The 16867-nt window shown below is 38.0% G+C and overlaps 1 protein-coding gene across 6 annotated transcripts in view; it reads right to left on the bottom strand.

Annotated features, from left to right (window-relative positions):
* The window catches only part of thrb (thyroid hormone receptor beta), a 119422-nt gene that overhangs the window by 67939 nt on the left and 34616 nt on the right, over window positions 1–16867 (bottom strand). The window contains exon 1 of one of the 6 annotated variants that reach the window (XM_026942420.3): window positions 5987–6766. The exons of 4 other annotated variants lie outside the window; for them this stretch is intronic. The gene's annotated coding sequence lies outside the window, so the exon portion shown is untranslated. Of the gene's footprint in view, window positions 1–5986; window positions 6767–16867 lie in introns of those variants that run through there. One more of the 6 variants, XM_026942418.3, reaches the window with a different exon arrangement.

Here is a 16867-nt window from a genome sequence, read left to right as displayed (position 1 = left end):
CTGTGCGTGAACAGACACACACAACAGGCATAACGTTACTATATGACTCAGATTTAGCCATTTTTTTCACTGATTTATATCTGTGCTTTGAATCATTGCTATGTTCATGGAATAACCTGTCCCTGGCAATCAGCCCTGCATATTTTTCTTTTTTCTTTACTGTAAATATGGACTTCACTGAAATTCATTGGGAAATCAATGACTACAAATATATTTTCAAGTACAAGAGATACATGCAGAAGTACTTGAGGATTCTGCAGCTTGGCCTTGTAGGATACACGCGCTTGCTTTTGGTGAGATTTTGTCTTGGCTGTGCACGGATACAGATCAGAGTATTTAGAAATCATTTCATAACAGTTTCCAGTTGTAAGCACATTAACAATTTTTTTTCATTGAGGTCCTCTAAAATCTTTTTTGTTTGATTAGGCATAACGTGCATATTACCACAAAATTCTCTTCTATAATTGCACTATATGACAGAGTATATTTTATGTAGCAGGGAAGATCAAATCCACTTGTCTCCTAATAGCCTCTTTTATTAATCCTGCAGCTTCATGGACATTTTCCAACAATGGCAAATGATTAGTATTTAGACCAGTGGTTCTTAAAGTGGAGACCCCCAAGGGTCCATGATTTTTTTTTTAACTTGGAACTCACAACCCAACATTATCAAAGTTCCAGTTTTTGGCCTGGTTGACTAGCCCGTAAACTGAATGGCTTTATACCAAACCTCAATAACACAAAAACAAGTAGGGCTAAAAATAATATCAACTTGGACCTGATGTGTTTTTTCAGTGAAAAATTCAGGAATTGAGAGCTCTATGCCTCCAACAAACAGAAAAAATATTATTGTACACATTTAAATAATGCTCATGAAATACAGCTGTACTGCCTGGGTCTGTGGAATGAATTTTACAGTTAAAGGGGTCCTTGACTACTAAAAAACAACAACCTTTTAGCCACTCATACAGAATTCCAATTTTTAATCTAAAATATAGAATTGAAATTGCTAAAATGTGATCCTACAGCTGTGTGATTCATAACTACTGTATGATATGAAAGCATTAATATTTTGTTTGATGGCTAGGTATTTTGCAAATTAAACAACGTGGACATGCGTGTGATTAGCCTACCGCAAAATAAATGTATCAAAACAAAGCGTCTTGTATAAACACTATGACACACCCTGTTGCTCTTAAAAAAAAAAAAAAAAAAAAAAAAAAAAGTACCAGGGTGTGTCAAAACCACCAAATAAGACAGCATGTGTGCACTCATCTATTCTAAAGAACTTCACTATAATTTACTATAACCATTTTCATATCCAAAATTCCACAGCCTGTGCAAAACTAGTAACACAACCCTGAAATCTGACAACTTGCAGCGGTTTACAGTACCAGAGCTGCAAACACTAGCCGCGTTGGTCTAGTGAATGCACCCCATATGTGGTCCATATGCTCTGCCTGCTCCCTCTGACTTCCTCACCCAGTGTCAGTAACTGATTCATGTCTGCCTGATGAAGAACAGTCTATCCTTGCAACTGCACAATCTGTCCACATGTGTGCATACAGAGCATCGATGTGCCATGACAGATCACTTCTCCCTGCTGAAATGTTCCATGCATGCGTGCCATAGTTCTGTTTGTCTTTTGCAGTCTATCTGCCTTCGTATCACTCAAACACCACCTCGTTACACTCACTACAATCAACTACTACATGAATAAAGAGTCTAGTCTGATATGCAATACAATACAGAAATATTGCCAGACAAGTAAACTGATCAAATTGCTATTTACACTTTTTACACTTTAAAGTGATTTGGCATCAGAGGAACAATTCTTGCTGATTGTTGTGTGTGAAGGTGGTGTTTCTGTAGTCTTTGGCTTAACTTTGGTAATGGATGTTGTAAAACTGCTTCAGCATCAGCATCAGCATGCGGATACATAATCCAAGAATACTAATATTTCCCTATATATAAATATTCATCCTATCCTTTCTGACTGAAATGTATACCTGTATATACGCTCACCGACCACTTTATTAGGCACACCTGCACATTCTTGCAATTATGCAATCAGCCAATCATCTGACAGATTCAGGTCAAGAGCTTCAGTTAATGTTCACGCTAGATACCAGAATGTGGAAGAAATGTGATCTCAGTGACGTGGCACGGTTGTTGGTACCAGATGGGTTGGTTTGAGTATCTCAGAAACTGCTGATCTACTGAATCTATTGTTTTTTTTTGGGACACAAAACAGTTCTGAAGGTCGAAATGCCTTGCTGATGAGAACCTCAATTGAGAATGGCCAGACTAGTTTGAGCTGACAGGAAGGCTACTCTAACTCAAATATTCACTCTGTACAACCACGGTGAGCAGAAAAGCATCTCAGAAAGCTCTTACTAACTTCAAGAGTGAAAAAGAGTGGTTGGTAGTAATAATTGCCAAAGCATACGTGATAACAGGAACTAACTTGTTTAGAGAATGTGCAACAACAATAAATATAACTATAAACTCATAAAAAAGTACAAAATTGTTCATTAATAAATTACAAATTTTAAGATTTGGTAAATTGCTCTGACTAAAACATGCCAAGATGCCATGCTGTTATTGAAAAATGATCAACTTTAGGGCGGTAACAGTAACCATGCTTCACACCGGGCCGCATCACACCACCCTGTCATTGCTTATTTCCCTAAAACAGCACAGCCTTTCATGTTTTATTCTTTATATGTAAATAATATACTGTATTCAAAGCAACGTAATACACTGAATGCATCCTACATGAATAATCACAACATTTAAGAGTTTTTCAGTTGAGAAAATCCATGAAAATACACTGATGTACAGGATTTTACATTTTCATATGATGACCTACAACCTTCAGCTATTTACTGTGCAACCTCCCATAATAACTGCAGTAATTTACTGAAAACTGTTTATACCAGGTTTATTCAGGATGAATGTTTAATTACCAAGTTAATCAATCTACTTTGAAATGCATCAATGAACATACATTAATTGAACTATTTCAGTATTTCAGCTTGATAACTGGAATTATACTGAACTGAACAAAACTACCCCAAGGTCTCCTTTCATGTGATATACCAACAGCTCACTCATATTTCAAGAAGCCTTCACACTATAAAACATTCATAAATCCAAAAGAGTCTTTATAAAAACAGAACTGTGGGAATGAAAGGATTATAATCAGTGTATTAACATCATCGTTTCACTAGTGAACAAGGGTCCAACAAGGCATTTCAAGCTTTAATATAGCAGATGGTAATCGTCTGAGGAAAAGACAGACATGTCTTTTCCATTTTGACCAGTGGTGACATTAAAGCCGTGGGAATTTAGCCATTAGATATCAGATCACATGAATTTATGAGGGCAGGACGGTTGCACTGTGGGTAGCTTTACTGTCTCACAGCTCCAGGGTTCACGGTTTGATCCTGAGCTCTCTTTACTGGTTCCCCTTCAGGAACTCGAGCTGCGTCGAAACACTATGGGAACGCCTTCAGCGTGACCGCGCTAATCACATGTGTAATCAGTCCAATAGATGGGCGAGATGTCACGGGCAGAGTGACGTAGCGACCCGGAAGCATAAAAGCCCGAGTGGCAAACGCTGCGCTAGCTTCTGAGAAATGAGGCAAGCGCGGCAGGGATGCCGGAAGTGTGGCACTGAGACGCAGCGTCTCGTTCCCTCAGGGAACCATGGTTACATGCTTAACCTGGAGACGTTCTACATGGCCTCATGGGTTTCATCCGTGTTCTTCGGTTTCCTCCCACTTCCAAAAACAAGTCATTTGGTGAATTGGTTATGCTAAATTGTGTGTGTATGGTGCCCTATGATAGACTGGCATCTGATTTAAGGTGTATTCCTGCTCAGTATCAGTGTCCTGGGATAGGCTCTGGATCCACCACAGCTCTAACCAGGCTAAAGCAGTTACTGAAGAATACTGAATTAAGCCAAGTTTAGCAATGAACAGAAATAGGAATTGTGCAAGTACATTGTTGTTCCCTAGTGTACAGACAACATAAACAGACCCTAAATGAGTTATAAGGTCTGAAACCTCAGCCAATTTAGTACCTTACAATCTGAGTAAACCAACAACCATTACAATAAACGTGGAATGGAGTGAATACACACACGCTAAAACAACACAGCGCAAGCTCAATCAGATCGCCCTGGACGAAGAGGTACAACGGCTCATCAGGACATTCCACAGCAACAAAACAGGACGTGTCTCAATCCAAAAGGAAAGGGAGGGTAGAGGAGAGGCAGAGTAAGCTGGCATGATCCTTGCTCTCATCTTCATTGGCTGTTATTTGGACTTCCCCCATCCCAAGAGAGTTTGTCCCATGTTGCCCTGGCACAGTCAATTGAACATATGTGTTGATGAGGCTATTATGTAACCCACTGGCCTTGGCTGCTACCCTCACCTTCATTTTTTTCCTCTCTCTTTTTCAGCCACTCTCTCCCTAGCCACCCATCCTAATTTTGTCTCCAATATTTGCCCAAGGGCTTTTGGGATTTAGCTCATACACAATTTATGTGGCCACCAAATAAGGGATTATTTGCAGTTTTATTTTATCGTGACACCTTTCTTGTAGCAAATTTGCATAATATCATTTTAGGTGTATAATTATAGGTGATATGGCATACACTATTCAACATGCATTATTTTGTTATCATGGACAATTCATGATACCGTCACTACCACTAGGTAGGCAGCATTCCTAGGAAATGTTTGTGTCCATGAGATAAAGGTAGCTCCAGAAGGACTTCTAAACTTCCTTATTTCTTCCATGTATCCTTCTCAGTGAAAGTAATTCTACATTTCCCCAAAAAAACCTAGCAGTCTTTTTATCCAAGCTTAGCTAGCAAGATTTAAAGTAAACAAATTACCCAATGTATTTATACGTACTCATATAGAATTAGCCATGCAAAAGATATGTAGCTTTGTTTATTTTTAGTTCATGTCCAAAACACAAAAAAAATTTCAATAAAGTGAAGAAAGTCATGGCTGTTAGTTGTTGGATGGTAAGTTTGCATTAAAACCACAAGTGCATCGAAGAAAAGTTTAGGACGTGTGTGAGTATTAGATCTTTACCACCAATATTTTAGCTTTAATATTTAGATTTACAATGTTATCATAACATTGGCCCTCATTTACCACATTGGATGTAAATGAATTTATTCGTAAATAGTAAGCAGGAGTACTTACACAAGAAATGTGGTATTCATGAAAATCCAGTTAGTTTGGAAAAACATTTTTATCCTACATAAGATTGTATAAATTAACATATAAGGAGACTCACTAATGAACATCGTGATCGCTTAACAGGCTTCAAATCATATAATTGGCTTGAGTTACTGAAATTTTTTATATGACAAAATTTAAATCGTTTATTTACTTCAAGTGCACACACAAATTTGGTGAAAATTTTGTTAAACTTATAGTTTCATGAGTTTAGTTTCACGAGTTAGTTTCATAAAACAAATCCATAAATGAAAACAAATAAGGCTAGCTATTAAATGAAGACAAAAAATGGCTCTGTATATAATGCGGAAGAGTTATTGTGTGTTTACGGTAGCCAATGCGCCACAATGGCTGAGCTGCAGTGGTGGAAAATTTGGTGCACTCCACACTTAGGAAGCGTTCTTTCACCATTCATCATCATTTTGTCATTTTCAGCTCTCTGTGAACTCTGCCTTTTATGGAATTTTGTGGCCGTCACTAGATGTAAATTAGATCTTCCCATGAATATCTAATTTAAGGGTGATTTTTCAACATATACATGTGTGCACGAAGGAAATCAGGGTTAACAAAACTTTTGTAAATCTGGCAGGAATATTTGTGTTCCGTTTGGCCTACGAAAACATTTACACTCAACGTTACTAAAAGATAGATACATGAACACCACTGTATTTAAAAAATACAACATTACTACAAAATAATTTACATAAAACATCCATGAAACTCACCCAGTGAACAGAATTACAGGAGTGCCATATACATCCTTGCTGCCTTCAAATTCACCCAAAATAAGCTCTCTGATAGAGCTGCTCTGAACGGGGCAGTCTTTATCTCTAACGCGCATATGCTGCTCAAACATACCTCCTCCTGATTAAACTAAAATGGACAGTGATGATAGGTTCAAGTGTCTACATTAATATATACAACAATAACATGCATACTGGATACCAAAATGTACACTGTAGAACTGCATTGGGCATTGGGTGTCGTGTCCTTGTATGATCTTTACCTCCATCTGAACCTGCTGTTGTTCTTCATGAAGCCTGTCAGAGGGCTGAAAATAGCCCCACACAGCAGCCAATACCCCCTGCTCCTCATTACACATGATCTGTTTACCGTTCACACATGAAGTACCCTTCACCCCAACAAAATTTGGGCGCTTTATTTATCCCTGGCTGATTATTGTCTATTATGTACCAGACGTGTGCTGATATTGAGTTTCTATATTGCAATATCATGTCATACATTATTATCACTTATACCACAGTGCTGTTCTCAATTCTGATTGGACAGAAGGTGTTGACAAATTTTTCTATAACAGCACAGATCTGACAGTAATACCAGCTACAAGGTTTATATTAATGCACTCATTCTAATACATGATCATTTCTATAGTAATGACTGAACGCACTACATGAATGGGAAAAAAAACAGTGTATTTGTTCATGTGTATTTGTGTCAGTGCTTTGTTTCTAGGTAACAAGACAAGCTTTTATTTGTTTTTTTTGTCTTTTTAACATCTAGAGATATAAAAAAGAGATGCTGGTGAGGGAATGACTATTTATAGCTGTTAAAATGTAAGTTATAACAGGAACTAACTTGTTTCATGGACATTCCACAACATTAAATGTAACTATAACTGGATAAAAAGTATGCCACTCTGTTCTTTAATAAAAAGAATTGTAATTGTTGGCAAATTGCTGTGGTATAAGAGGAATAAAGCACTTCAGCTGTGATTTGAAAATAAACACCTTCAGGGGGGTAATAGTTCTCCACAAACCACCCAATCGTTGATTATTTTTCTATAACAGCCTGATTTATTCCTTACAGAAAAGACTGATATATTTACCTAAGCAGCATTTATCAGAAACTGAACCTTTAGTGTCATGCTTCATAACTTCCAGCATGAATAAATTTGTAGCATGAATGTGATATTATACAAGGAGATACTGCCTTCAACCTTAGCCACAATAATATATAGAAGACGGCTGTCCTCTAAGCAAACGTTGTCCAAAGACATAAGAGAACTGACTTTTTGAAGTGTCGATGAAAACTATACATAGAGTGTCTGTTGAAAACATTCCTATTTTAGATTTGGGTTTAGGCAGGATAGATTCAGCTCAGTTCCTGTTTTCTGAAGAACACACAGCACACCCAACAAGCTGAAAGTGAGAGCTGTCTGTCACAGCCAATTATTCCCTGAAGTGCTCATCTGATGTACCAATACAATATTTTTCTGTCACCTTCTCGCCCTGTTTTTTCCTCCTTCTGTCATTTGGAGCTTGAAGGCCAGCCAACTCGCTAACAGCATGCATCTCACATTTTTTGGCTAGCGATACATTCACATTTCACCTCCTTGGTTGCTTCTGAATTTTACACAGAGCCATACAAATGAGCTGAGGACTTGGAAGGGCGGTTGGCATGTTGTCTTGTCCCTAACTAGTTGTGACAACTTGCCTTTGTAACACTTTAATCCAAGGTGGGGGAAATCCACAGAAATATCGCACATGGGTCGCATGCAGCAAAAAAAAAGAAAAGAAAGAAAGAAAAAAAAAAAGGTCGGAATACAGAGCTATAGAGAAACATTTTTTTTTTCCTTTATAATAGCTTTTATAATAGATGGTTTCATTAATTATATTAGGTCTAAAATCTTTGCCCTAAATTGTCCAAAGGATTTGGTATGTCATCTAATGTGTATCTTATCATCTTGGTGTATACGGTGTAGACTTTCTATGTCTCTTATCTATCTCCCGCTTGGGACACCTCCACAGTGTTAGCTAATATTTTCTCTGACTTGCACACATAACTTCGCCAGACAAATAAATAATCTTTTTTATAGGTGTATCCAAACACTAATAAATTTACAAGGATCCCAATAAAACAATATTTCTGCAACATAAATTAAACAGATGACACACAGCACAGTTGCTCTGCATCTTGTTGCTTATGAAAAAGGAAATACAGCTCTCCTCAGAAAAACTAGACAGCTCTGATGAATTAGCTTTCACTTGGCTTTGGCCAGAATATGTCATACATGACATGCTAGCAAAGCGGTGGAGTACTTTCAGCTTCACACCTTCACATCCCTGCCTCAAACTGATAAATAGTCACCAAGAGAGTGTGTGAAGCCAAAACTGTTCCTTCGCTAGCAGGAACTGAAACATGTTACTGATGTTTTTTTAGCTTTTAAACCCTCGTATATGATTCTGGCAACATTTACTGAACTAGATTAGCCACCTTAGCTCTGTTCTTAGCTGATCTCAATTAAACTACTTACTTCTTTTGTGTAGCAATCATAATTTAAAGCAGCTTAATACTTAGGAATAAAATGTTTGGTGAGGTAATGACTTAGCATGGATTATCTAACAATGAGCTAATAATGATTAATGTTTTTGTTGCTAGCTATATTTAGCTAGTTAACTAGTTTTTACATGAACAGTGTATATCTAACAAGGGCTCAGCACAGAATTAGGTTTACAAGAACTAATAAATGTTGTTAATGTTTATGATTAGCTAGCTACAGCTCAAAACTGTAGCTATAGTAAGTTATAGTAAGTCAGCTAAGAACAGAGCTAAGGTAGCTACAGCAAGCTAGTAAAGATAGTAAATAAGATATATGTAGTAAATTAGCAAAGATGGTAAAGCAGAATTATATATTAAATGTGAATGAAAGCCCACTCCTACGTTTTGGTTGCCTGGAAACCTAATTGACTAGGCTAATAAATGGTTGCTAACATAATGTAATAAAGTATGACAAGCTAGGTAGCTAGTTAAGTGCATTAAAACAGACACAAGTATAAACATTCCCATGTAGTCGGCCAGAGTCATTATCCTTTTCAAGTGTTGTTGTCGACAAAAAGTCAGCATGTTGTAGCAAAACGTCAGCTGTGGTGTTTTCTCTGAACATCACAAATAAAATTATATATTATACGAGTCTGGATAGAGTCGTAATTAGTTCTTGGCATGTATTGTGGGGCGACCGTGTTGTGCTAGCTGGAGAATTATACAACAGCTTTATACAACAGTTATTTCTGGTCCACTAATTTGATTGGTCAAGCGGCATTCCAAGACTGCTGAAATTTAGTATAACCGCACGTTTCTCTGTTTGTATCCACTCATCGAAACACTGCGCCCATCTGTGTTCAGCATGTAAAACTCCACTTTCTAGTTTGAAACTGTTACTACAGTAGTGTTAGCGACATCATCAGCAAACATGACAAATGATACTATTCAGGAATATAACTTTTGACTTAATATAATATAAAAGCTCGTCAGATGAAGTTGAAAAGAAAGAAGTGAAGCCAATTACACCAGAATCACCTTTAAATCAAAGTGAGCTAGCTCACCAGCTAGCCAACATTCTGTAAAATGAATGTGGCTTCTTCAGGATCTATTTCCGCTAGCGGAGAAAAAATAAACAGAACATTTCTCCATATTGTGTCTGAAATGTCACTTACTCTATATTAATTTCTTGTTTATAGAACTGTTGATTAAAAGCAGTACCGCACTCGCAATCATGCGGTTATACAGAATATCGATGCAGCTGTGATTAACTACAGCGCTCAGCTTGCGGCTTCATACCTACACCGATTCACAGCTGTGCAGATATTCTGTATAACTACACAACTGCGAATGAGATATTCCTTAATTATGCTGCACTTTATTTTGCTGGTTTGTCAGTGTTTCTGAATATCTGCATGCTTCTCATTCTGAAACGATTGTATGTCATTGTATGTCAAAAAGTCATTTTAATTGAATAAGAAAATTACATTTTTTAAGCCGGAAAATCTAAAGCATGCGAGGCCCTTAAGCATACAGTTGTTTAATACCCAATCTGACCTGCAAAAACAAATTGAAGCTCGTCTTGCATTTGACGTTTTTAATGCCCCCTTTTTCCTGGACTTAAATTTGTCCCTGATTATCTCACACTATCTGGCTGTGTAATAAAGGAAATAACTAATTAAAGGAAAAGGATGCAAGAAAAGGAAATGAGTATGGGGGAATCGAGAACAAACGTATTTACCAAATAAGACGTCAAATGAAGCTTCACTTTAAAGAGAGTTTAGAAAATTCACTTATTGAGTTCCCAGCTGTTATTATTATTATGCAGAACAGTGATTACACACCAAATTATTCTTAATTAAAACATTATTGCACATGCATGTCACACAGTTAAACGCTGGTGTTTTAGCCTAAACACGGTTCGACTTCTCCAGTTTAAAGCAAGGCATAATAATTGACTTTCATGCAAGAATTTTATTTGTACCCATTGTTTATTTAATGCATTATGGAAAAGTAATAGATAATGGAAAAGTCTATTTTTATAATTTCTTTTATTATTTTTATGAATAGTATTTGTGGCTTGTATTATTGTATCATTTACTGCAATTTGAGGTGGAGCATTTACACTGCAGACGCATAGGAAATGCCTGTTTGTCCTCACTCTCAAAGTCTCCTATCTCCTCTCTCCTTGACACCTCTGACTGCCTCTTATCATTTGGTACATCCTTAAAGATGGCTTTAAACTTTGACTGATACCCAAATCACGGGCTGAAGGAGGTAGGATCGAGGAATCAAGGAGGTAAAAAATGAGTGTTTTGGGAAACACCCTGGGTCAGGTTGGAGGAAGCAGAAAGGCACTGTGTGTAAAGAAATGAGCTGCAGCGAGATGTGTGAACTCATGAAATGCAAAAGCAGAGGTTGCTTGTGTAACCATGAGGTTAACACACTGAAAGTGCGTTTCATGAATTGTTTAATCACAGCCACAACATCAGCAGTGTGTGCACTCGGGGCTCCTTCCACAGTTTGTTTTACTGAGAGGTTTGAGTTTCAGGCCCGGAGGCTCCTCACCACAGACCTCACACCTCTCTTCTGCTCTCCAAACCACACATCAGAAACGCTCTAATCATACAAATCCACGACTGCCCATGCAAAGCCAAATAAACACACATAACCAGCTCCTCACCCCTCCAACCCTGACTGGTGTGGAAGACCTAAAATCAATAAATCCCATAGTCTTAATGTCTAGTGTTTTCTGAAGTCCATGTGAGTTACAAGCAATATTTCACAGAAGCAATGTTTAATCATTTAAATGTTGAATGAGGTCAGTTCTAGTAACTTGGCTACCTCCCTAATCTTCCACCCAAGCTCCAGATTGTTGTATATTTTTCTGGGAGGCCACCACTGGCTTTTGGAAGCTTTGACTCCAAGTAATACCAATAGCTGGAAGACTTCTCTGTTAGCAATTACAATATTACTTATGTGTATTAGACATCAGTAATGCTTTAACTGTGTACCCCTGAAACTGTGCACATGATGCCAAATAAACACCCATGACTTACTCACTAGGGGTGTGTGATATGACAAAAAAATCATATCACAACTCTGGACGGTATTTCTGCGATATATGATATGCAATGCATTATATAGGTTTGCTCACAAACTGCCAGCAATACAGTAAAAAAACAGGTTAATAACAATACCTTTTTTAAACTATTTATATAATAACATTTTTTAATCAACACTGAAAAAGAAAAACTGTCTGTAAAAAAATATGTAAGAAAATATTCACATTTTACAGTTTTATAATTATAAAAAAATGTAATATCCATGATAAATCACTGTACATGCCAGTCACAGGACTAACAGACAAAGTAACATATGTTAAATCTGAAAAGAAATGTTTTATTCATTACTCCATTATTTTGGCACTACCAATATATTAGTTTTTTTGCTTCATGAGTCTGTGCCCCCATCTCAAAAGTCTGAATCCCTATGATGCTACAGCCATCCATGGCCATGAGCCATGCCGCTCCCTAACACAGCATGAGCAGCAGTTTGAAAAGACGTGGTTGTCTGGCTTTACGTGTCTTGGAAGAAGCACGTGTAAGCCTTCGCCCTCTCTGGGTGGGAACTGTCATATGATGAGAGAGCTGGCTGGTGGGTGGGAAATTGGCCAAGACTAAATTAAAGAGAAAATGGGGAGAAAAAAAAGGTGCAAACTGAATATAAGACCTACATCTTCACCAGACACTTGAATTATCACTTTGTTAATTTAAAAAAACACTTGTCTTCGTAGTTCCATACTGTACTAACTTCCTTAACAGGGTTTTTAGACAGATGGCACTCTCAATCCCTGACCTAGTGATCTACAAAACACTTTTGTGATTCGATCTGGATTAGGGCGCCTGTTAAATGTATTAAATGTAAGTACAAAATGTGCTCTGAGCACGAGGCCTGAGCACGCATTCAGACTTTACTCATACAACACATGATGCAGAAAGCATAAACCAGCCATACAATACATACAACCATCATACAAACACAACAGACACATCACACAGTCCTTTTGCAGAATGAAAAGCTGGATAAAGCTTGATGCGTACCTACTGTGGGTGACGCATGACTAAAAACACTTCAGAAATGCATTAGATGTCAATTGGTCTGTGATATATTGATACATGATGGACTCCAAATGCTGAAATGGAGCATCCTGTGTAGCAACCTACACTAAATAGGAAGATGATAGAGAGCAAAGAGGTGGGACTTAGGATATAATAAAGTTCTTCGCACAGATAAGCCTGTGTTTTCTTCTGCTACAGTAAATAATCTGTGGAAACAAACACAAATAAGACTCATTTTATTATAGTAATATATTAAAGACATAATAGCCTTTTGGCCATGATTGAGAAATTGGCTTGACATCCCTTCTCTAAAACGATTTAGTCCTATCAAATGGAATAAGTAGTCCGAGACAGTTAATTCATTTCGAATGATATCTGATTAGAGTAGATTTTTAGTTTAACACGCAGCAGGAGAACATGAAGCTATGTTTTCACCCAAGCATTTTTTCCGTGCATTATTTAATTAGGAAAAACAAGGCTCCAGATTGTCACCAAAATGTCATTACACTGCAGTCGAGCTCAGTTCTTTTTCTTTTTGTTGCCAAAGAGATTAATGCAGATGATGACAACAAGTCTATTAACTAGTTATGTAGCAAATGACAGACCTGACAAATCGTAATATAATTAATAAATATAATATGATTGTGCAGAACAGTTGTAGTCTACTCAAATAATCCTGATCTGATGACGGGGTGTGCTGTTATAGGAAAATAACACAACGATTCCCAAGTGTTAATTTGCCGACTGTTACAATCATATTTTTATGCGTTTAAAGCTATGTTAACTGTTGTAGAACATCCAAGAAACACCTTATCGCTTTTAACACCTTATCACGTTATAAAAACTATAAACAGTCGTTCCCTCACCAGCCTCTCTTTTTTCTCTTTCTTTAAGTTAACTTTAAGTTACAGCTTTACCTCTGGCTGTTACAAATCTCTGGCACTGGAGACTCCTTCCAAAATTGCTAAATAAACATCTCCTTACAGAAAATTTCACCATAGCCACAATTATGCACATTTTTGATGTGTTTATCTGGAAAATACACTATACAAATAATTATGAATGAGCTGTTGCTATAGTAACAATAACATATTAAAGCAAGCATGTCAGTATAAACTTGTGATTTGCCTTCTAGCCAGAACTGCTTTTAGAGAAATTTAATCAACAATCTAAGCAATCAAAAATTCAGCAGCACTGTGGCATAAGGCCTATTTTAGGGATTTCTAAGAAGAGCCAGCATCTTTCCTGTAATGCATACACCGGTCTTTTTTTTTTTTTTTTTTTTGCAAACACAAGCACCCGCAGTAATCACTTCCAGAAAAATCTCCTTCTTTAACACTGAAAGTATTAACATTTTGCCTGATTATTAAAGAGTTTTCCTTTACAATTTCTTTCAGCTGTTTTTGGTTCACCAGAGTCCCTGAATAGGACGCAGTGCTCGTAAACACAGTGCAGCACACACACTTTCCATGATTGTCACGATGGCGAAATAGGGTCTCAGTGCTCAGAAAAAGACAAGTCAGATGTGGACTTCTTTTGAATAGTGCATATTGTGCCCAGGGATTTCTCCTCAAGCTTGTTGTCTGGCAGCTGATCGCTACTGCACACATGTGTAGCCGTTCCTCTGTGCATCTGTGTGTGTGTGTGTGTCTGCATTTGGCCCTCTCTGGCTTGGAGTGATCAGTGTTAAGCAGAAAGACCGTGCCCTTGTGAACAGCTGGCTGAAGAGAAGGAAGTCTTTGTCTACTGGAGACGCGAAGAGACCTCGTCTCTTACGACTCTCATCTGACGCTAACTGACACCCTGTACTAACATAACAGCCACAGACACACACACATGCACAACACATGTACGATTAGGAGCAGCTTCAAACAGAGCTGTCACAAAGCCTACACACATGCACACACAAACACAACCACACAAGCAAATATGCGAACACTGATCCTTACAGACGCCAGGACTGCAGCATCTGACACCTTCTCCTAGAGCTCCATCTACAACCGCAAGAGGGATGGTTTAGCTTCTCTTGCAAATATTGAATGGCACGTTGGACCACAGAAGTGGGATCCTATTTCCAGGGGTAACTCTGGCCTTACTGGCCTTCGGGCTATAGCTCACAATTGGTTCTGGATTGAAGAGCGAAGGGAAAACAGCACACAGCACAAAAGCCTATCTGTTCCCACTGTAGTCGGCTTTCAGGCCACTGCAAGATTTATTTCTACAGCTTTCAGTGACTATAAGGCCAGTTTTATTGCTATTAGTCCTGCTCTTTTAGAGACAATATGGAGGGCTCTTGATGGAAGAAAAATAAAACCGCTATCGACAAGAAACAGTGATGGGTTTGGACCCGTTTTTAAAATAGCTTTTTTCTTTTTTTCCTTAGGATTTTTCTTTCGCCTTTTTTAGGAAAGCAATCATTTGCCATCAAGTGAAACATTCCAATAAACTGTTTTGAGTTTAGTCTTGGAGTCTATTCATGATTGTACTGCGAGTGTATTCAGTTTCTTTTCCCCCTCTATTAATTGCTCACATACGGGACACGCTTCAGAGTCATCACAGAGTACGAAGATCCTCTAAAGATAGACATGCGATCAAAGAAAATGACTGTTTTCTGCTTAAGTCATCAATCTGAGCTCAATGAGAAAACAAGGTCGCATAAACAGAAACAGTTTTCAAGTGAGCTTGATGTTATAAGGATCTTTATATGTTCATTTGCATGTTTTGTTTATGTTTCACCATTTGCTGCTACCGTATTTGTAGCTGTCTCGTGAGTTTCACATAATCCTACGGCATCCTCCTATTGATGGGTTTTAAACAAGTGTTGTAGCGGTGACACTTTTCACATAGAAATTTTTAATAACAACAATTTTTCTAACAATGGGTTCCCAAGTGGCGCAACAGAAACGTGTTAGCCCTATTGTTCCGGAGATTATGAGTTTGAGTTAAGATGATGCTTCAGTCATCCGTGACTGGGAGTTAAAGACAGAAAAACTGTCTGTGCTCTCTCTCTCTCTCTCGCTCTCTCTCTCCTGTCAATCATAGCACCACTAGCCAATCACAGACATCTGCGAGCTCATGTATGAGGAAGTGGGCGGATAGCGCTTTCCTCCAAGTGTGTTACGCCGCCCTGTGATGCATTCGAAAAGACGCGGTTGGCTAGCTTCACGTGCCTCGGAGGCACCACGTGAAAGCGTTCATCTTCCCTACCTGGTAGATGTTGTAAGGGAGACCTAACTGGTGGCTGAGAATTGGCCAAGACTAAATTAGGGAGACAATCAGGTAATATCCAACAAAAAAAAAAAATTCTAACACAGCAGGAACTTTGTCAAAAGGTTGCCTTTGAGTCACAATGGCACAAAATCAGCATGTCACATTCTATGACCTGTAATCTCAACTCACAAGAAAATTATTATTTTTGCCTTCGACAACATAAAATCATACAGTGGCTTAAAACACAGTCTGCCATTTTAAAGTCTCAGCTTATTAGTTTAGTCACCAATCATAAGGCGTATTAATCAGTTACTACTATGAATTAACTAATTAAACTAATCAGAAAGTAAAGGAAAGTACGTCTGGATTCACTGCTGATTCACTGTCTGATGCGTCCTGGGAGTTTAAGGGATTAAATAAGATCCACAATAACAATATTCTGCATGATGAATATTGTGATATATTATATGACCAAATATTGGCACGTGTCCATCACCACCGACCAGACCAAAAGGTGCCGCCACAGAAAGCAGACGTAGATTTCTCTCCGTGTGAGTGTTTGTGAAACTTGATCTGTGCTTTGTTACCTGATTTCTGTGTTACAGGTGAGTAGATTTAGTGCTGAGTTTGTGTGAATAACTGCACATTAAAAAGACATATAATACATTGCCCTTCCCAACACACTGGAAGCTGTAAGAAGTGAGAGGTTATTGTGTGAGTATTATTTATCCTTGCTTAAGCTGGGTTTACAGCGCTGTTGAATTCTTGATTCTAATTGGTCACAGAGTGTTGGTTAAGTAAGAAATATTGGATGAGCGAGAGTGCGTTATACTGAGTAACGACTGAGAAACAAGAAATTAACACTGAGTAACTGACATTTTGGAAACAATATGGCCAAATGTTTTGTTTATTTTTGCTCCGCTAGAGGAAACAGATCCTGATGAAGCCACACTCACGTTACAGCACGCCAGCTAGCTGACTAGCTAGCTCACATTG

Source organism: Pangasianodon hypophthalmus, chromosome 29 (genome assembly GCF_027358585.1).
Source record: "Pangasianodon hypophthalmus isolate fPanHyp1 chromosome 29, fPanHyp1.pri, whole genome shotgun sequence".
NCBI classification, from domain to species: Eukaryota; Metazoa; Chordata; class Actinopteri; order Siluriformes; family Pangasiidae; genus Pangasianodon; species Pangasianodon hypophthalmus.
The sequence above is the reverse complement of the archived record's forward strand: the minus strand, read 5'-3'. Positions and strand labels throughout refer to the sequence as shown.